The 22,144-nt window shown below is 45.8% G+C and overlaps 1 protein-coding gene across 6 annotated transcripts in view; it reads left to right on the top strand.

Annotated features, from left to right (window-relative positions):
* Positions 1-650: 650 nt before the first annotated feature.
* The window catches only part of Prosap (SH3 and multiple ankyrin repeat domains prosap), a 265,310-nt gene continuing 243,816 nt past the window's right edge, over positions 651-22,144 (top strand). For all 6 annotated transcript variants that reach the window (XM_078191925.1, XM_078191928.1, XM_078191929.1 and 3 more), the window contains exon 1: positions 651-977. The gene's annotated coding sequence lies outside the window, so the exon portion shown is untranslated. The remainder of the gene's footprint in view (positions 978-22,144) is intronic.

Here is a 22,144-nt window from a genome sequence, read left to right on the forward strand (position 1 = left end):
TTATTCAATTGTTTCCTACTTAAGGGTATCTCTATAAATCCAACAATTTTTAAATTAAAACTTCAAATCCATTATTTTAATCGTCTTGGTAGACATATTGTTAAAAAAAACAATAAGTAACATTTTCACAAATTATGTAACTATCGCTTATGCCAGGATTAATAAAGTATCTCATTATTTCTAAAAATAGTGGTACCTTGAAATTCAAGTATTTCTGCAAATTATTTATGACATTTAGAAAGATAGAAAAAATTGAAGACTGATCTACCGAAAATTGGGTGGAAATTTGAAGTAAATCCGATAACTATATCTTGAGATATCGTGTTGAATGATGTCAGAAGTAATTTACATCAATTACTTACCGATTACATGGTCGAAATACGGTTGCATATTTCAATCATTCGAATCCTTGTTATTCTGATAAATCGAAAAATCCACTCCCGGATGTTTTAAAAATCATATACACCAACATAACAATACCCACGCTAGTCGACGAGACTCCCTTAATTATCGGAATAATTGTTCGAGGGACGAAGCGGTCGGGCGCTCGGGGCGAATCGAAATTTCGTGTCCGCTCGGTTTGGTTCGGCTTCCGTCGGCGGCGCCTCGGTCGCTCGGCTCGCGACTCCGGGTAGTCGCGAGCGCGAGTTCAGGCCGGTAAGACGTGTTTGCCGTGGTTCTCTCGTTCATGGATAAATCTACACGTCAAAACGCGCGCCGCGTAAAACGGGAGAGGGTGTCGATCGTGGTCGCTCGTGTCGAATAGTGGTTTAATTGACGGGTGTGCCAGTGGTGACCGTATATCCGACGTAAACCGGGCAGTGTCATCGAACTTGGTCGATCGTGGTGCAGGGTAGAAAGAGAGCGAGAGGGCGAGCTCTCGGAGGAAAGCGAGAGGGGAAGCAAAAAGCGAGACATAAAGTTTACTCACGGCCAAAGGACGAATTTACCTCCGAACGTCATCTTGCACGCCGGTGGTGAGTACTTTTTCCGTTCCTCGTACACCGGAAGCTGGGGCTCGTGAAACGTTGACTCCGGTCTCTCTCTCGCGGCTGGGTTTATTCTTGATCCACCTATACGGGCACACGCGCAATTAGAGAGATGAATAATAATAATCACAGCCGATTTATCCTGCGACGAGCGCAAACACGCCGCGATCGACGCCACCCCAGACATTATAGTACAGTTAGGAACAGGAATGTTTAGAGACGTAAAGAGGCAACTAAGAGGCTTGCCACAGGATGCTGTTGAATACAGCTGACTCGTCCTAACCTGTTAACCGGGGATGACGAGTTAACCCGAACGCTCGAGATCGCCGAGCGATTAGTGATCGTAGAAAAATCGTCGCGGATAACGGCTACGTCGACGATTCAATCGAGAGATAGCGTTACAGTTGGTTTATAAATCGCGTCACACCGCGGAATTATGTAAGCGAGCGTCTCACGCGAGCAACAACGACCATGTATAGAAAAATCACGTTTCCCTCGGATTATTTGTTTATCGAGGAGTCTCTGACCCGTGGCTCCGAGATTATGACACCGCCACGCAGTTACGGAGGTAACAGATCTTTGGAGTGCGCGCGCTCGACTAGTGCGAGCCGAGATTACACGTCTGTCACTCGGAACGTTATCCGATTCGGGACACTTTTTTTTCGCGAGGAACGTCGACGAGATGTTCGCGTCTCGCAAATAAATGTCCGCGGGCGACGATAGGTCGATCCCAAATGTTCGAGATTAGCTGGCTCGAGGTCGATGAGACCCGTCTCGATGGACGGCTTTTTTTCCAGGATTATATTCAAGGGTTTTTTCTCGGGCAGGAACATGAAATCGAGACGGGAACGTCAGCTCCGACGTGCCCCCTCCCCTCCGAGGAGGGAACGGCATAATTAAAAGCCGGCGCGGCGCCCCGGTTCGCGGGGATCGATACGCGTTACGACTCACTTTCGATTATCGAACGGTCCTTTTAAATGGGGGCCCGTCGATCGGCCCCGCGCGCGCGCGCGCGCGCCCGCGCGTTTCAAAATCAATTTCGCTCGAATTTAAATTAGGAGATCGCCGGAACCGGTTCGCGCGCCACCGAATTATGCACATTTAAAGTCGTATTCGATTTAAATATTTGCGCCGGCGTCGCGTTCGAGATTATTCGGAATTTAAATTGTTTATAATAAAAGTGCGCGATCGAGCCATTCGGCAGAATACGGTAAGGTGTACCGTTTTATAAACGACTCTGAAATTAAGAAACGCACTTCGGATAATTGAATTGTTCGGTGAACATTCTTTCCTGTTTTTTACCGCAACATTAAAATTATTTATTTACCCAGCACGTCTTCTTTATGCCATTACAAAAAATTAACTATTATAAGATAGTGTAGGAGTAATTTTGATTCGGCACTGTTACTGAGAATTTTCGAGATTCATTTATCATGCATACTCGCACGTGTAATATCTCTACTTTAAAGTTATCCTGTTATTTACGAAAAATTGAGTACATTGATAGCATCGTATTTAATTACAAAGCTTCATTTGAAAAAGTCAAGTACCCGAACGGAAAATATCGGAAAGTACCGCGTTTGGCTGTTTTCAGCTCCAATAGCACGGCGCGCTGAAATTATTACGTGGGCGAATCGACTCATTGAATTGTTGTTCAAAAAGAAAAACGTTATCAGCTCGAGCGTGAGAGAAATATTTGCGTGGGGATCGCTGATTGATCGTTTCATTATTCCAATATCTCAAGCGCGCGCAATTATTCCCGGCGGAAAAATGCCGCGAATTAATGCTCGTGAAACTGGAGAACGTATTGTTCGAACTGTTTAACGAGGAACGTGTTATTTGATCTCGCGTTTCGATGATTTGTTTTTATTGTTGTTTTTTTGTTTTTAATCTGTTTGTTCGTTCGCCGCTAAAAACGGCGAGACGGAGTAATTAGAAAAAAAATCGCGAAAACACGTTCGCGGCTTTCGCAATAATGATTCGACTTCATCGAGCGGCCGCTATTAAAACCACAAAATGAGAATAAAAAAAGGACAAATATTTATGCTTATAAAGCATCTCGCGAGATAATGAGAATAATGACCGTGCGCGCGCGCGCGCGAGCGAGCGCGGAGAGAGATTCAACGCGTTTGAGCAGCGTCGCTCTTAAATCTAACCCTTTTATGGCGGCATGCGAACTACCAAATGAATTTCTTTAATGATTCCATACGAGGGCACCTTTGTTACCGGGCTAATTGTAGAATAAAGGATCCGGGAGGGATCGGTTTAATGCGTCGAGCGATTATAGCATTCGTACATCGAGCATGCATTCCTACAAACTGTGCGGCGCGTCGTGTTCGTTTTGCGCGCAGGGGAAAATTCAAAGGTGGAAATTATTGGGTCGTCCCGTAAGTTCTTGCCGCGAACACGTTTATACGGTCGATGAATGAATTTAACCCCTTGGCTACCGCACGGACGAGAATTTATGCAATAAATTTCTTTCGCTGGATATACAGAGTGTCCTAGTTATTCGCCGTAATACTTTACCGGGACTTTCTACTAGTAAAAGTAAATAGAAAATGTACGAACAAAGACTTTTAAGTGCCCTGTTAATAAGTATGCTGTCAATACATTACTCTGTAATTATCATGTACTTTTATTATAATTTTCAATAGACCCAATAGACATAGAATATTTTCTCTCTTATTTTTATATGCGAAATATGATAATTAAGTTGAGTGAAAGAACTGAGAAGCCTGTACATAATGATAGCGGTAGGATTTTTATTTTTTATTTTACGAATATATTTTAATTGTAAAGATAGACGAGCTGTTTATTCGATATATATATGTTACTCGCGACGAATATTACAATAGTATATGCTGAAAGTCGGAATAAATGTCTCATTACCTGTCTCATTGCTTTATAAACTGCTATAAAACAGCTGCGTTTACTGCTCCATAAATGTAGTGTTAACGAAAATGGAAAGAGTACGCGACAGGAACGTGTTCGGAAGACGACCCATAAACGTTCATAACACTAAATTTCAAAGAACGCAATCGACGTTAGCTACCCCCGCGCGACTCGGTCTCATCGAGAGAGTCCCCATTTTCGGCCAAGGGCGTCTCGTTGGTAAACAAATGGTTTTTGCGGTCCCGGTGACGCTGAAATATGCGGTCACCTAGCTACGGCGTGGTGTAACGTCGTAATTTTGCAATTTCATTCGCGCGCCGTGGCGAATTCGTTCGCGTCGTCATCGTGGACGACGTCCCGCGGAAACCCGACGTTAAAAACAACTCGTTTCGACCGCCGTATCGCCTTATCTTCGAACTTCTTTTGCAAATCATTCGCTATCGCTGCTACGTATATCCTTGTAATTACCATTGCTGTAATTAACGACAGCGGTAACAATTTCGTACCGGCGAGCCGGACTCCGCGTCGCTCGAAGGCGATTCGCTCGCCTCGGGACCTCGGCGTGACGACGAGATATTACGTTCCCTGGGAAAACTTCGGAGTCCTTCCCGTCCCGTTTCTGCCATCGAGGCATGCGTTTACATTTTTTCGCGGCCGGTCGGCACGCGCGCAACGTTTTCCCCGGACGCGTTGAACACAACAGGTTTTCGCGCACGTAAGTGTTTACGTTTGCTTACGTAACGCGGCGAAGGCTGACGCTCCGACTCGAAAGACTTATATCCCCCTCTTATGCCTCGAAAAGACTTCGATTTATACCTCGGATAAATTCGCCGATATATTCCTCGAATAAATTCGTCGAAGGAATAGCGAAAGGATCGTGGAAAATCGAGCGCCAAACGCGATCTTTTCGACCGTCCTTCGGCATAGAAGGACAAGCCCGGTTTTCCATTCCTCGCGCTTCTTTTCGCCGAAATTCGTGGCGCGTTTCGTTTTGTCCCGTTTATTGCGGAACAGCTCGCCGGAAATTGAAAAGGAAAGGGAACCACGGCCGAGAGGAAAGCGTAATCGGGAAGAATGGAATCGCGTCCGTTCGAGAGGAATTTCGCCGACGAGGACCCTGTGCGCTCTCTCGGGGCACCACGGAGGCGCCCGGTCAACTGTCGCTTTCTGCGCTGCATCCCAGAATCCGCTACCTCTACAGGGTGTTGCATTTAAATCGACTCTATTTAGGGTCTTACCTGGCCATCGCGAGGGGGATACCCGGCACGCAAACTGCATGAAAATCGTTCGGAAATGTAACCATCTCTTCCGCTTCCGTTCTTTCTAACAGTCTTGATGTTATCTCCGTTCCTTCTTTAATATTTAACCGTCTCCGTGAATGTTATCCCCCTCTTTCAAACCTTGATAACATTCTATTCTGCTGTGAATATTTGAGCAAGGAAGTCGATCTAAATATAAAATATAAATTCTCTTACTCTCCGCTGGGAAATCATTAAAGAGAAAGAAATTCGACAAATTGGAGCCGAGAGATGATAAGGCGAGATGTCAAATTTGATCAACAGTTGACATTAGATTTGGAATGGAATTTGTTTGATTCTAGCGCAAAGTGCACAAGATGTTGACATTCACAGTTTGTCTTCCATTTATCAAATTGTCAAAGTTCAGAGTCCAATTCTGTGTTCGGTTGTCGACCAATTTGTCGGGAAAATCAAACGTTGTATATTTCGAGGGCGATGTTGGATCAGCACATTTGTTATTTCGGACGTTCTTGTTTGAGAAGCGAGAGATTCGATTCAGGAAATCTGGTGCCTCGATTCTCGCGCAGCATGCACGGACGGATTCGATTCTTTCCGGCGAGGAGAGCAAGTCGCTGGAAAAACGATAAACCCGGGCATTGTTTAGGGTTGAATAGCGGCGACCGTTGACGGAGCAGAAGAGAGAAGCGATTCGAGTGGGAATCCGTGACAGTGTGCGCCGCGGCGTGCGGGAATCGCCTAAGCGGCAGCGCGGTTGCATCGCGTTGCATCGCGTCGCGTCCCCGTCGCCGCCGCCGCTGCCGCCGCCGCGGTTCGTCGACTCCGTGTGGCTCGGTAAATTCGAGTCATGCGCTCTTGCTCGCGCGCGGTCGTGTCGAGTCGTGTCGTGTCTATTTAGAATTTCAGCGAGATCCGCGGAGTTGAATTCCGGCACGAGCGGTCGTATTTCAACGGGGCGAAGGGACGTGTACGGGCATCGAGAGGGTTTCCGCGGCGCGCGATCTCGTTAGTATCTCGATGAAATACACAGGTGCGAGAACGAGCGTCGCGCGTGTTTTCGCCTTCGCGCTCGAGAGCCAGATAAGAAAGGTCTCGGCGAGAGCCACACGGCGGGGACTGTTTATGTTTCCACGGCGGAGGTCGCGAGAGCCCGAGCGAGTAAACGTCCGGCAAACTAGCCGCGGCAGCTCGACGAGAGATGACGAAACATATGCCGGCTAGAGCGTCGCGCGCTGCTCTCGCTTGCCTTCGTTTCCTCTGTCGAACCGGCTAAAAGGGGTCGATCGATCCGCCGAAAATCGAAAGCGTTTCGCCCGCGAAACGGCCTGGAGCGGTCGCGTGTCAGGGTCGAGCGTGACCCTGCGAATTTTTCAGTCCCGATCTCGGCACGCGATGACGAGGCGAAAATGATTTCGCACGGCACGATAAACTCTGCTTTCCGCGTCCGGAACAACACACGCTGCTGACGGCCGCATTTCTTCCTCCGTATTGCGACAGAGATCATGCGAAACGCGTTACTTTTATCGACATTTGAATGCCTTAGTTTTGATTACCAAGTTCAACCGAAACTGTCAAGAGATATTGTGAATGACATCAACAATATGAATTTTCTAGTGCTTAGTAGAGTTCTCAAAATTAATTTCAACGTAGCTTTATTAGTGAGAAAATTGAATTGGAACGCTCTGTATTTGTTCTCTATATGGCCAGTAGGGGAAACAGTCATTCATGATCAGACACGCCGGTAGATGCCTGCTCAGTAGAACGCACCGTTTGAAACAATTTTATTCTACATTTTCGATTTATTTGCAGTCTTCTGGATTCTGGTTTGAACATCGTATTTTTTACAATAAATAAAGGTATCTTGCTTTGCCAAATCTACCCCTTAGTACCGACCAGAAGAGTCCGTACAAATATATGAAATTCCTTTGACGTAGTTCGAAGAAATTTCAGAAAGAAATGAAACAATTTTTGTAAAACCTGATAATTATAAAATTATCACTGAAAAATATTAAAAAAGAACATTTTCTAAAAAATTCTTACGTTCTGTGGTTCACAGCGAAGTAAAGAAGACACAATAGATCAGAGTAAAAGTTATTTTTCAAAGGACAATTAATTCCACATATGGCTGACAGCAGCAGTATAAAAAATCGTGCAGTTAGAACAAAGCGCAAGAAACGCCGTGAATGCATCGGAACTGGTTTAGCCTTGTGTCGGAAATAAAATGCGGTAATCGCGAAAGTATTCGCACACAACGTCGAGGTTTGTTCAGTTCGAATCTACCTCCTCTTTAACGCGATTTGCGCAACAGTTTGCACATGATCGGGAAAAATCGAGCAGCAATTTAAGCCGTCGGCGTGGAAACGTGTCAATATTTAGGCGTGCCGTTACGACGCCCGCTCGCGACGCCGTTAATCCGTGATGCAACGACGCAGCGATGCAACCGAGGACTCCTCGGCGGCGCGGCGCGGCGCGTCGTCGCAGGAAATTGCCGGGCATGAGTCCGCGCGATTGAAAATTCATGCGCCCGTTACACCGCGGATCGCCCGGCTAATTGGCGTGTGCTAAAGCGAAAACAACGCTCGTGAATTTGACTTTTTCCCTGTCCAAGGACGCGCCGTTCTCCCCGCGGTTGTCGCGTGCTCCGCGCCAAATGGAACAATGGGACGCAATTTAGATAAACGTCTGGTCTCGTCGCGACTCGTTGTCGGGTATCAGCCGTACGATCGTTTCCCCCGGTGCTGCTCGTGTCGCAGCCGGAGCCGGAGCCGGAGCCGTTGCCGTGGCGTTTCGGAACGGGTAACCCGAGCGGTTTTTGCAAGCCCTCTTCGGCCCTCGAGGCAATTCCGCAAATTGGTCCGAAGGCGTACGCGGAGCGACCGCGATTTTCTACTGGCCACCGCCGCCGCCGCGGTGCTTAGCGTTATCGCCGGCTGCTGCCGCGCTCGCAGCGCCTCGCAGCGTTTCGCAGCGCTTCGCGGCGCCGATACGGGGCCGAGGAGGCGCGCGCTGTATGTCATAATCCAGATGCACGTCGAGATAAAGCGACGACACGCCGCTGGTATTTGTACGAACGAACGACACGCCGCCGCGTGTACGCCGGGATGATTAATCGCGGCGCGCCTCAAGGATGCCTCGAGCGGCCCGCGTTATCTCCGACAATTATGCCCATTGATAACGCGCGCCGGCCGACGCGATAGAGGCGTAGTTACTTCTGTTTCGACGGTACCTGCCGAGCACGGCTCGCGGAATCGACCGGCCAAGCGCCATCGAACCGCCAGACCGTTCAATTATGCCTCGCCCGAACCAGCCCTGGGACGATTAAGCTTTCAGGGTGTGCAAGGTCGAGTTAAGGGATCGGCGGAGCGCGCTGAATTGTTCAGAAGATGAAAGCACGAGAAATTGCAACGATCGTCCCGATAAGAAATATGATTGTCTCGAATCCTGTCGGCGACTCTCGACCATCCCTCGAGGGGACAGGAGCCCGGGTCATCAGCCGCGATTGGCTCGGTGCCTTGTCCCAGAGAATCATGAGCTACCGGTGTAACCAATGATGCATGATTATCGCCAGCACGTAGATGCACCGAGGGATCGCTGCGAACTGCCGCAACCCGTGTACAAACACGGTCGCGAGACGCGCCGGTATTGTGTCCACGGTCTTCTAACGATGTTAACTGCAACGCTAACGCGTCCGGTGACAAGTTCTTTCGGATTCGGTTTGCACCTGCGAGCAAACAATCGCGATAACAACGCGGAGCCGGCGCGAGCGTTAAACGCGTAATTTCCACTCGGCTTCGGGGGCCTCTTTCGACGACCGGAAAAATGCGGTGCGGTGAATTATGGCGTCGCACGCGCCTCGGTAAACGTCGTTTTCCGATGACGGTGTTCCGGGATCGAGTTCACGCGATCGAAGGTTGAACCGGCTGTGTGCGGCTCACCTGGTGGATATCGGAAGCGACGCAGGTGTCGCGTCGAAGAAAAAAGCTTGGAAGTGTGCATGAAAAGTTTCGGAGCGATCGAATCGCCTAGTCCGTCGTCTTATCGTCGCTATAAATAAACGAGTTCTTACGGCGACGATTATCGAGCGTTTCGCCGTAGGAATACATACATACCTATGCATCGCGGCGCTCGAAACTTTGGCGCTGGTCGCGTCAACGCGCCGTTTTTTTCTTTTTCTTTTTCAACGGGACGCGCTCGATGCCTGCAGTCTGCTCTGAAAGGGGCGAAAACTAAAAAGAGTTGTTTGACGGTCCGTTCCCTACGCCCCACGGAGGGTCGGCCCTCCGAGAGAGCGCGTTTGCATACATCTTTTACTCGTTGTCCTGCGAAATTGCTCGTAAACAATAACGTGACGCGCGACAAAGGACCGGAATGAATGGCGTCGGGCCGAGCCTCGACGAACCCCCGGCCGAGTCTTTAAAATTAATCGACTCCGCTTCTGCCGCGAGTTCCCGCACAGCTAACTTTCTACTACATCGCCGGTTTTGACCCTGCAGCACTGCCATCGAAATAATTCGCCAAATTGTTCCGAGAATCGGCGGATTCCCGTGGACACCCCTCTGCTCGCGTCGGCGGCGCAGGTTCCCGGAGAAATGAGAAATGGGGGCTGCAGATTTCCGATTCATTCTTTCAGCTGCTCTGAAGTCACTTAAATATTACTCCGTTCAGTTATGTGTCGACGATGATTCTTTCATTCTGAAATATACAAGACTGGAAACGTTAATTTGAAAATATTGAGTATAGGCGACAGTTTAATCAAACTTGAGGCACAGTATTAAAATCGCTTAAGAAATTACTCAATTTTCGAAAATTAGATAAAATCAATTATTGGATTAGAATGAATGGAAAAACTAATGTAAGAAACGTTGGAGGAAAAATGTTTTGAAAACTTGTTGAATGAAGCAATTTAAACATAACTTCTTCCAGTTAAATGTCAAGAATATAGTAATAATAATTATTATAATAATTTATTGATGGCAACGTTAAAGGAACTTTTATTACATAGTGTGCAGTAAAGTGAGATTAAATGAATAAAGACGTAAATAAAGAAGAAAAAGAAATATAATATGATTCGCTACAACTTTCCTTCCGTGCGGAGCGTTTAAACAAAGCAGAGAAATTATTGAAAATGTCATGCCAAATCTTTCCGTGTTGCAATGCGTAATTAAAGCATTAATCGCTTCGCAAATATCGACGCATTTTGCATTATACGGCGAGCACCACGTGCACAAGTTCTATTCCGTGGTCATTTAAATATGGCTCGGTTCGGTTAAAACACAAGTGTTTGAACAGCGCGCTCGTGTGACTTTCGCAAGGTCTGATTCCAAGAATTCCCTCGGATTCGCTCTCAATCCGAGCTACCGCCGAAGAAAAATACACGGCTTGAATTTCCGTCCTCTTATCTAGCATTATCGAAATGGAACGACGACGTGACGTTCGCCGTCGGTTCGACTATTTGTTCGACACAAACAAAACGTGCACCTCCCGGCTGGCTAAGACGATGCGGTGCACTTGTCAACGAAAAACAAATTATGTCATCGAGATAACTAGAACGTCAGGCGTGGAAACGAATAAAAAGACGAATAAAAAGAGAAGGTGAGGAATTTGTTGTGCAACCGTGTTCGCAACAATTAACCAACCGTTGATGACTTTCTAGTTCTATCTAACTCTTTGGATTTCGTTCCTCACTCATTTTTCGATTTTACATGCTCTGTCATGCATGAGATACGACACGCTTAACTTTTTATGCAATCTTGTAGCATCCACATTTATCTTATCTCGCTCGCATATTATTATTTCCAGCGTCAAAATAAGAGAATCTTCTGCTTCAGACATGCATTTTTTAGCATTCGTTTCTTTTTAAAACAGACCGTAGACTGTATTATATTGTGATTTACATACATTTGCATATGTTTCTAGAGCGTACAGTATTTTCCTGAAATAAAAATAATGCCAAGTGTATATGTTATAAGACATTGAAGTAAATTCCATTTTTACCCCTGGCCCTTAAATATTAAATAAACAATAAAAAAAATAATTTAATACAGGTCGATGACACGTGGCTGTTTGAAATCGATCAGCGGCGAACGAGTAGCGAGAGGTCGAAAAATATTGTGCCGGCCTGGCGGAAGAAGTTAAATTAGTGCCGGCAAGTAGTCTCGGAGCAAAGCAAAGCAAAAGCAGATCAGAGCGAAGCGGAGTGGAGTCAGGAGGGCAGAAACGAAAAAGAGATTCCATCGGACGCGTATCTGCTCGTCGCGGTTCGGCTCGCCTCGACTCTGCTCGTCGATCCGCGTCGCAATGTCGTAGCTGCTCGTCGACGCGGTGCTCCTCTCGCTCCTCGCCCTCTGCCGGTGGCACCCCGAGCACCCCCAGCACCCCGTGCCCGGCCCAAAATCAATATAGGCGCCGCCACTGCCGGCGACGCCGACGTCGACGTCGTTCCACCCAGAATTTTCCAACCCTCCTTGGTCTTTTGCCCGGCACCGCTCCACGCCGGAACCAGTGTACCGTTTCTCGCAACTTTACATCCACCGTTCTTCTCGCCACCTGGCTCTTTGTCGAGTTCCTCGAGAGTTAATTGATCCTTGGCCCGCCCTGGAAATGAGATCCCATAATACGGTGGCGGGCGCTCGACCACCGCGTGTCTTCTATTGCATCGTGGTCCAGAAATCGGTAATTTTTGGTCAACAATTTGGTCGACTTCTGTATTTCAAGAAACAATAGCGACTCCATTACTGTATTATTTAGATGCACTATTAACTAATAAAAAACTCGAGTGACATGTTGAATTAACAAAATGTTTTTATATTAAGGTATTATAAAAATAAATCTGTATGTGAAAGAGCTTCTGCTGTATTTTATTTTCCTCTAAATCGAGAACTCTTTGAGAAGTCCAAGGAATTTTTGCGACGCAAGTTTATGATGAAATAAAGTATTTCAAATACAAATTGACCAAATTGAGAGTAAAAGTAATTGTTTTAATCATTTTGTATTAAATATAAAAATGCAAGTTTGGGCCATATTTTAATATATGCCTTAGTTTGCAACGCTCGAAAGTTTGACAAGTCTTATACCAAAGTTTTGAAAGTGATCGATTTCAAACTTATATAACTTTGACCACTGTGCATCGACAGCGTTTTCTCGCAGACGAAAGTATAGCCTTCTCCCTCACGTTTCGATCGGCAGATCGTAATGGAGTTGCGTCAACGTGCCCGACAATTCGGAACCATTTAACCCCGCGCAACGCTATGAATACATCGCGCACGCCGCTGCTGAGGAGAGTTAATGAACTTTCACCGAGACAGAAGGAGCGGCCGTCGCCGCGCGGAGACGAGGATAAGCCGATACCCGATCAATTGGCTTTCGGTATCACTCGGACAAACACTGGGCTTAAATCGATCTCGAAGCCCCGCGCGTACGCGAAAGAGTCGAAAGTCGATAGCGGTGAACCTCGTCCGCTCCGCGCTCTTCTCCGCTCCGCGCGCTGTTCCGCGCCGCACCGCCACGGCCCACGGAAGCCTATCGCATTCAATAGACGATCCTCGAACGAGCTGAGCGCGGGCCCGAGCAGATGCTATCTCTTATTCACGATGCTCGTCTGCAGTGAAAGCATCTTGTCGCGTCCCATTCGGCGCATAATTGCCATTGTTGCTCCTTGCCGTACGCGCATTTATCGTACCGCCGGGCTGCCGCGTGTCCCCTATCGTTTCTCTTCCTCTTCTTCTCGCTTCTTCTCCCGTGGTCCTCCGACTCGTAAACGAGCGGACGGACCCGGAGAGGTTTACGGCTCCTCCCGGCCGCGTCTCCATCCGTTCCCGAGCTTCCTCTCGTCGCCGACTCTCCCCGCTCCGTTCGAACCTTATCGAACCCCCCTGAAACCGCGATCTGCGGCCGGTCTTCTCTATTCAACCCCGGCGCTTCTTACTTTCACCCTGGCGAGCACTGCTACGCCGATTCATACCGCTTTCCAACGCTTTCAAACATTGCGCAACCTCGCGGCATCGCTCGCTTTCAAACGCATCAACGAAACACCAACGCCAATTTTTATCGACCACGCACGAATGTCCAACTATTCGAATCACCCTTGGGTAATAAGGACACCAGGCTTCGAGCGGATACGCACGCAAGTTGTCTGCGATCGCCGATCTCGAAACGCGAGACTCATTCTTCCCAATTATGGCCCACAAAGACGTAAAGCGCTGCAACGGAAACTACGCGTTACCGCGATGGCTTTCGATTCAAACGGCGTCCAACATCGCGATACGCGACACCCACTGTTCTCGATTACGACACAGAAAACTGTAAAGTATCTCGAATACGACCGTAACTGGCACGATCGAAGTTTGAGGAGAGCATCGGTGTGTTGTACCGCTGCCCGCGCAGCAGTGGCCACGGCGATAAAAATGGTCGCGCCGTAAGCATCCCCGGCCGCGCCATAACAATTCCCGATTTGGAAACGGAAGTCAAGGTTGCGGTGACGCGCGGTTTCTCTCTCCGTTCTTACTTTTATTTCCCAAAGTTTTATGCCCGGTTGCATCCTCTTGCCGCGGAACGACCGATTCCGCGCGTCGCGTCGTCTCGAGAGCTTTCACTTGTTTTCGCTCTCGACCCGGCGCGACGCGGCGCGGCGCGGCGCGGACCGGCGCGCAGAGAAATTGCAAGCTCCGGGACAAACAAGGCATCGCGCCGTATCCTTTTGCCGCTATAAATTACGTTGCCGTTCGACCGGCAATTGGAAGCGCGCCGGAAGACGTCAAAGCTATCGGCTCCAGTCGGCGAGATGGATCGCAGACTTTTAATCGGAGCACCAATCATCGGCGATACGTTCCCTGGCTGGCAAGTGGCGAGCTGGCAAGCAGTTGGCCAAATTGCGTTCGCATCTCTCCTCTCTCTCTCTTCTCTCTCTCTCTCTCTCTCTTCTCTCTCTCCGAGCGAGGCAGCGTCTCTCGAAGTTGGGGTCGTTGGACGATTTTGGCGGATAATTTATGACGCCCGGGCGTTTCAGTCGCGACGGGGCCAGCATAAACAACCTTCGCTCTACCTCCGCCCCTACCCCCTTTCTTTCCTTTGTTTCCCTTTCCGTTCGCTCGACGGTCACCCTCTGCGGGGAGCATCGCGGGTAGAGGGAGATCAATACGGAAGAATAGCGCAGTTTTCGCTCGCTTTTCCTGCTTTTCCATCGACCATTCTAAAACAATACTCTTCCATGCTCGCCGACTCTCGCCTCCATCCGTCAAAGATTTCTCACCCTCTCTCAGTTCGTCCGGGGAACATCTATGACAAATTTCTTTTGCAACACGACCGTGATCTGTACGGGAATCGTCGCGATTGGAGTCAGCTTATATTTTAACCCTAGACTACTAAAGCTATAGATATTTATTGTCAGCTGTCTTGCAGATCAGTAATGTTTATTGCGTTATTATTGACATGAAAGGGGTGAATAAAAACAAAATCAATTGTTGTTAATTAGTGCATTAACGTTAGGTTTTTCGATCATGTCAAGATGATGAATTATTAATTCTGTAATTAACGATTACTGAGATTGTTAAGATACATTTGTAAGTTATTTGTCCAATGTTGTATGTTACTTGCGCAGCAAATATTACAATAATACTCGTTAAAAATTAGGGTGACAGTCTTATCATTGCTTTTAGAAACTAATATGAAACAGCTGCTTCGAGTGCTCCATAAATCGAATGTTGATAATAAAGAGGCCAAACTTGGACACTTCGATTGAATGGAAATAAGTCTATTAAAGACGTTCCTTTTTCTTACAATTATATTATCACCACCGATTAATAAGTAATTAGTAACAGCATCACCGTTTACACATTTTTTATCTTAAAATTGTTGAAATTATAAAGACTGTTTTATAAGAACTGAATCAATGCATTTTTTAATTTATATTTGTGATATATAATTATAATAAATAATTATAATAAAAATTTATAATGTATAATTATATATATAAAAATATTATGAAATAACTTTTTTACATTTTCTTACATTATCAAATAAATTCTGTCGCCATCCTCACACATGCATGCCAAGACGTTGGTCACTTTTAATGCACGGTTGGTGTTAGATAATAAGGGTGCTACAGTTTTTGCGCACTTAACGCTTCTTTCCGCGCCGTCCTCCGGCAGTTTCCGCCATCGAAGTTTTGCAATTCTTATTTCGTCGGTCGAAGTATTATCGATCGGCCGTTACCCATCCGGGCGACACGGCGACGTAGCTTTTTCGCGCGAGAGAATCATCGTCGCGGCACTTTCCGAATTTTTCGGCGCGTCTCGAGTGTCCCCCGGGCGACCCACAGATTCGCTACCCTATAGCCACCCTGACGGGCGATATATCCCGGGCTTTTAATTTCGAATTTCCCGGAAGTTCTCCGGGCGGCTCTCGGCCACTTGAACTTCGCCGCTCGCGGAATAAATTTCTCTTTTTTTTTTACTCCGCTGCCATGTTCTCGATGCTTGAGCACTCCGACACCCCCGGAGTCATCGCTCTCGCGCCGCATTCCCTTCCAACCCTGTACAGGCTGTTTCAAGGTTAAAGAGACAAGCTTTAGATATGAATTTAGGACCGTAAAGCAATCTTTGTCGCGTTGAAGTATCCTCGCAAATACTTAACCTCTTGAACTTATTTCACGACTTATTTTACGTTGCGTTGATTAGCACTTATTTGTTCTTAATATTTTCCATAATAGGACTGGATAATTTTTGTTTATTGTATTGTCTTTATTTACTTCCATTTCTCGAATTTGATAATAAAAAAATTCAATTTAATTTCGATTTATAAGAAATTAATAATATTCATATTTAATAGATCGTACGTGGAATCTTCGTCACAAGTCTGATTCGTTATTATAGTGCAAGTGGTTAAGAGATATTGACTACTGAAGTTGTAGGATATAGTAATGAATGATATCGAAATAATTTTGATTTATCCTTTATTAGTATCGAAGAGTATTGTTGCTTTTATTACCGAAGATAACTGTGATTATTGCATATGTTGCTCAGAATGACTAGCTTGGAGATAAACGTTGAATCAGTGACAAGAAGTAGCAGATTGATATTGTCCATTTCTCCATTTTTAAATATTATTAACAGCTTCCAAGCTGGAGATATTCCTCTTGAACAACAAATAGAATAACTACAGTGATTCTTAAAAATAAATACAATAATTTTCTTCGATACTACAAGTGATAAACACGAATTACTTTGATAGTAAACAGATAAAGAATGATAATAGATAGTAGACGGATATAATAATATTTATTTGATCAGCGTGAGAAAGTCCTTGTTAGAGCAATACGTCACTATATCGTACAAGCAGTATATCAGAAAAAAGAAACGACACAATGAGAGATACGGTAGAAGATATGGTAAGTGATAAAGATAATTAAATAATGTTGAGAACGGAGAAAATAATTGAGAATAATACAGTATAAGATTGTTGAGATAATAAAAAGAATAAAATAAATAACATTAAATAAACAAAATATGAATAAAAGAGATACGGAATTTTAGTGGTAAATATCTCTTGAAGAAATCATTTGCATGTCATCATATAGTTTGTCAATTTAGCCTGCATAATATTCGTACAACTGAAACGACCTGTATAGTGGAATCTTTCTGATAGACCACTCGCTACGCCTCCGATGCACGCGCAGGCTAGAAGCGTACGAAGCACGCGCTCGATGCACGCGCCATTGGTCCAAACGGAGCTTTGCTCTTCGCAGCGGCGCCTCCACCCCATCGACGACGAACCATTTGCCGGGTAAACGATACACTTTCGATCGCGAAGGCGTGCGGAGGGGGCGCGGACACACGATCTCGCTCGCTGTCGAGAATATTAGGTCGCTCTCTGGGGGAAAATGTTCCAGCAAAGACGAAGTAGGTGAGGATCACCGGCCTTAATCCGATATTCCATTTGCTCGGGAACAGGGGCCATTTATTACGACAGAGACCCCCCCTCGCTCTCGCGAAATCGGTATACCGTGGCCCTATAAATCGGCTCCATGATTCGTCGTCGGGAGGGGGGGATCGTGCGATCGAATGGGTGAACGTGGTTTTCCTCGGGGTCTCTCTGAGTCACCGGGTAGTGATCGGTTCCGATGTCCCATAACGATCACCGTCGCTACACGGTTTATGACGACCGACTATCAAAAGATTGCACTCTCTACCACCCCTGGTATCGATTTACTGCTTTCTGTGCAGCTTGCTCGCAAGCTGGATGATCTCGATTCAATTTATTTCTGACCGATTTTCGTTCACGATTTAGATGTTGCGTCTGTGTGAAAGTGTCGATCATATGTTTTTCGATATTTGTTAAGGGATATATGAAGGTAAGTTTATATTTGAGAATAAATGCAATAACAACTGTTTGTTCCATAAATTGGGATTAAGTGCAATAATAGCTATTGATTCGCTAAATTGGAATCGAATGCAATAATAACCTTTGGTCTCTAAATTGGGAATAAATGCCATAAGAACTTTTATTCTCTAAATTGGGAATAAATGCAATAATAACTTTTATTCCCTAAATTGGGAATGAGTGCATTTAATAACTATTTATTTCCTAAATTGGAAATAATTGCAATAATAACTGTCTCCCTCTCTCTCTCTCTCTCTCTCTCTCGCGCGCGCGCGCGCATGTTTTCTGTGACATTCACGCCACATTCGTAATTATACTTGTGAAACCAATATCGCAGCGTCGCCCATATATTATTCCCGATAATGCATGTGTTCAGATTTGAAAATTAATTTATACATTGATGTGTTTTATGTTTCTGGTTCACTTAGTCAGTCAACTTGACATTTCAATTTTAATTTGAATAAATAAGTTAGCTTAATGTTATTTCACCCGAGCTTATTTGCCTTTCGTTCGTGTCATGAAGCATGTCCATGTCACTTCATTCCTAATGGATAATTTTATTTAATTTCGTCTCGGTCTATCTCGTTTTCACCCCTCGTATCGATTGGTACATTTTTGGACAGCCTGTTCGCAGCTGCATGATCTTTTCATACCACTATTTCTGAACCGTAATTTTATTTAATCACGGCTTAGTGTTCGTCTCGTTCATCGCTTGTATAAATGTAACATTTTTCATTTTTTGATGCAATGAAAAATCAGGTTGGTGCATGTAAAAAGTCGGACTTTTATTACGTATAAATGTTCGTCATCCTGCTTATATTATGACGTCGTTTATGACATAACCTTTATACAATATTCCTGAGTGTAATTGCTAAAATCATATTTTGTCCAAAAGAAGTTTTTAAAAATTTTGTATTTTTTTCATTTATCTAGAGTTTTATATGAATATGAATTCTGCGGATTTCGTGCAACTTTTTCCTAAACCGATTTTATTGATTCAGAAAGAAAAGAACTGGTATTTAAATATTTGTGAAAAAACAATACAATGTCTTTACTATTCATTTACAAATTCTCGACAACGTGCACCCAACTATTCCGTCTACAAGTGTATTCACCAAGACTGCAGATGTTTCTATGAATAGGATTCAACAAGAAGGTAAAAATGAAAAGTTAAATGAAATGATCGTCTATAATAGTTAAAGCCAAGGTTGTTGAAAAGAAAGACCGAATGACTGGTTTCGCGAGGTTCCATAGATTAGCATCGCGTTCGAACGACTGCGGCCGGCGCCAGGAGCCGCGAATCGTTTATTGTCCGACGAGCGTAGTCGGCATTAGGGTTGCAAGGGTTAATAAGATTCGAGACGAAGGAGGCGGTCGATCGCGTCGCAGTCGCGGAAGTCGAAGCGGATGGGAGGCGATTTCTTTGTTCGTCCGGGGCGAAGGGAATGGAACGGCGAGGGGCGAAGCAGAAGCTGGCACGATGGCACGTTAAATGGCCAGCATCGTCGCTCGGGACACGATAAGGGCCAGCTCTAATCGCTGCTTAAGTTAATTAACGGAGAGGAGAGAGAGAGAGAGAGAGAGAGAGAGGGAGAGGGAGGGAGGAGATCGTCAAGGTCCCCGGGGACCGAAGTCACCGTTGTCCGGAGGACCCTGACCGACGACGTTGCTTCCGTTTCCTCTTTTTGCTCGTACTCGCCTCTTCCTCGCCGGTGTCGAGCTCTCGTCGAGCACGCTCCTAGCAGTCGATCGTCACAAATACGTCGTCGCCGCGACTGCCTGCTCCGTTTTCCGATAATTACGTTCCACCCGATCCCGTAACTTTCGCCGCGAATTAACTCTTTGCACGACGAGGATGCTCCCGATGCCTCCACTCTGCCCGATTCGGTCGTCGCTAATTTTCCAGCCGAGGCTCCTTTCATTCGCGGCTGAAAATCGGCTCCACCAGAGTGCCGGCTTCGGTCGTCTAGCTTTTCTAGTCGTCAATTTTTTATTTCTTTTCAAAATTCATCCTTGTTGAGATAACATATTTGGACAAACGGAACTTTGTCATAATGATAAATTTTAAATTTTTTGTGCTAGTTTGATTCGTCAAGTTACTTCAATTTTGTGGGAATTCCTGGGGTTGATTTCCATTCTCATTAGCGTGTACGATGAAATGAATTCAGCAAAGGGGTGGGATTATTTGATACGTACATTTTCATTGCAATTTGGTGGAGATGTTCTCGAAAGATTGTTGTTTGAGTTGTGTGCTTTGTTTATGGATAAAATTGTTGTTTTAGTGTAAGAAAAATTGATCGAGACCTATCTAATTGCATATAGATTTCATTGTTCTATTCTTAATAATCTATGTCAATACTTAGATAAAAAAAGGACGAACAACACTTTATGTATGTTTGGTAGAGGCCTTTTAATATCAAAGGTCGTGTCTGACTCGTTATTATGCAAATGATAATCAGCTAAAGCTAGTCTTCAAATCGCACCTTTTGTGAATTAATATAGTCTCTAGACAACATTCGGTCACAGTTTTAATTTTAATTTCAAAACTTTGTCTATCTCTTTCATACTCTTCATTCTTTTATTAACGGTGCAACGTCAACACAAATTCTGTGTCTCGGTCTTCTCGCGATTAAATAAATACATGAAATTGATAGCAAAGCAGTCACCTGAGTAGCAAGATAGCAGACGCCACGCGCGTACAATGTTCGTAAATCGGCACCCTCTTTATCAACAAGCTGCAGAAGACAAGATTCGCAGTGGTTCCAGCAATCTCGCAGACAAGTCGCGTCGCAGAAGGATGCCGAAGAAGGCCTCGCTCGAAAACGAGAGCGATCGAGAACGGTCTCTCGGGCTGCCTCTCCTTGAAGGAGGATTCGGTAGCATGATCGAGTACCAGCGGAATCCTGTTTGACGGCGGCTGGTCGCGCGGCCCGACACCCAGCGCCTTGCTCGCGCGGCTCAGCATTTTATAAACGCGCGGGACTCGCGTAACAAGTTGTCCGCGTAAGCTATAATGAAAACGTAAGACCGATACGGAAGCGTCGTACCGAGAATTACGTCGACGCCGGGATGTCAATGCACCCGGTGGCGCGTTCGAGCAGTAGAAAAAGGCGAAGGAGTCTCTCGGCCTGAGTAATGTTGTTGCATCCTCCGCTCCTCTCCATTTCTCTTCGTTCATCCCGGCTCGTCTCCTGTTCGTTTCGGTTTCTCCTCGTTCATCTCGGCCCCCCTTCGTTTCGGTTCCTCTCGGCTCCGCTCCGCTCCGCGCCGCGCTCAGCTGGTCCAAGCGCGTTCTTGCCGTTTCGGACGCGCCGCTTCCTCGGTCCTTCCCGGCGCATATACGCGCGTCGTTGCGCCGGGGCCCTCCTCGCAGGACAAAAACCCCGGCCAGGACAATAACCCTGAATAAATCACAGCCCCCGATGCCGATGGCCATCCGGCCTGGGTCCTCTCTCCGGCCGCTGTTTATGCTGCTGTTGCTGTTACTGCCTCCGCCTCTCGCCGCTGCTCTTGCCTTCGCCTAAACAAGATCAAAACGAGTCGCTTCGGCTCGCTTCTCGTCTTCCCCTCGGCCGTTCCCCGGCCGTCAGGAATTCAACGCCTCTGGATGATGCCCGGGGCGATGCCTAGACCCCAAAAACCTAGCCTCGTCCGAACTTTCGAAGCATCGAAAATGATAGCTTTCAACAGATCGTTCGGTTGTTTAGTGTCGACTAATTAACTGTGGCAAATCTGCGACCAACACTTAGTTTGGTCGGTCGGGTCGTTACTTCGGGTTTAGTCAGACTCGGTACAGTGTGTTATTTCAGGGGTTAAAGTGATGAGGGTGCTTCGAAGTAAAAATTCAACAATATTATTTTAAAGTGGAGGTTTCAAGATTCAATTAAGAAAGCAGTCGTTATCCTGCGATAATTTTTCGCGGAGTTATCCTCTGTTAAAGTTGGCCAATATTTATCCAAAATTTCCCTATGCTATAATTTGCTGAACAGTATATTTAATCTCTTACTCTAATGTTTAGTATTCTTCCACTTATTAATAATGCAGTGGAATTAATTTCCCCTAGATGCCAGGTGTGAACTCATAATTTTAAAACGGAGTTAGAACAAAAAGTATTTATAAAGAAAGCAGACCTCTATCGTTTTGAATCTTTGACACAACTTTTTAATAAAACCTTAGAAAATCAATATGCATATAATATTGTTTACTTTTTCTTTATTTTTATTTATTGTTTACGTTTACTTGTAAAATATGTTGCCAAATTTTTGCGGACAAAACTAAGACATTTGATAGATATCTAAAATACAGAACATACCTTTTATCTATGATTAACACTTGCTCCTAACATTAAATGATCGAGATTCCGCCGAACTCTACGGAAGATCTAGTTGCGAAGCAAGACCTCGACACTTCTAAATTGGAGGCACGCATTTCCATTGCAAGAGCAGAGGCACCCGTAAATATGGCAAACCGCCACGGAATTGAGGGAGTTCCGTCGGAACTTTGCTTTATATGCTCGGAGCTTCTGATGGAAGAGGGGGCCGGGTGGTGCTGCGTGGGCCCGGGTCCCGGGATACGTGGCGGAGCAGAGAGTTTGCATGGAAATTTTCGGGGCGAACTCCGTCCTTTTATGAA

Source organism: Augochlora pura, chromosome 10, assembly GCF_028453695.1.
Source record: "Augochlora pura isolate Apur16 chromosome 10, APUR_v2.2.1, whole genome shotgun sequence".
Taxonomy (NCBI): Eukaryota; Metazoa; Arthropoda; class Insecta; order Hymenoptera; family Halictidae; genus Augochlora; species Augochlora pura.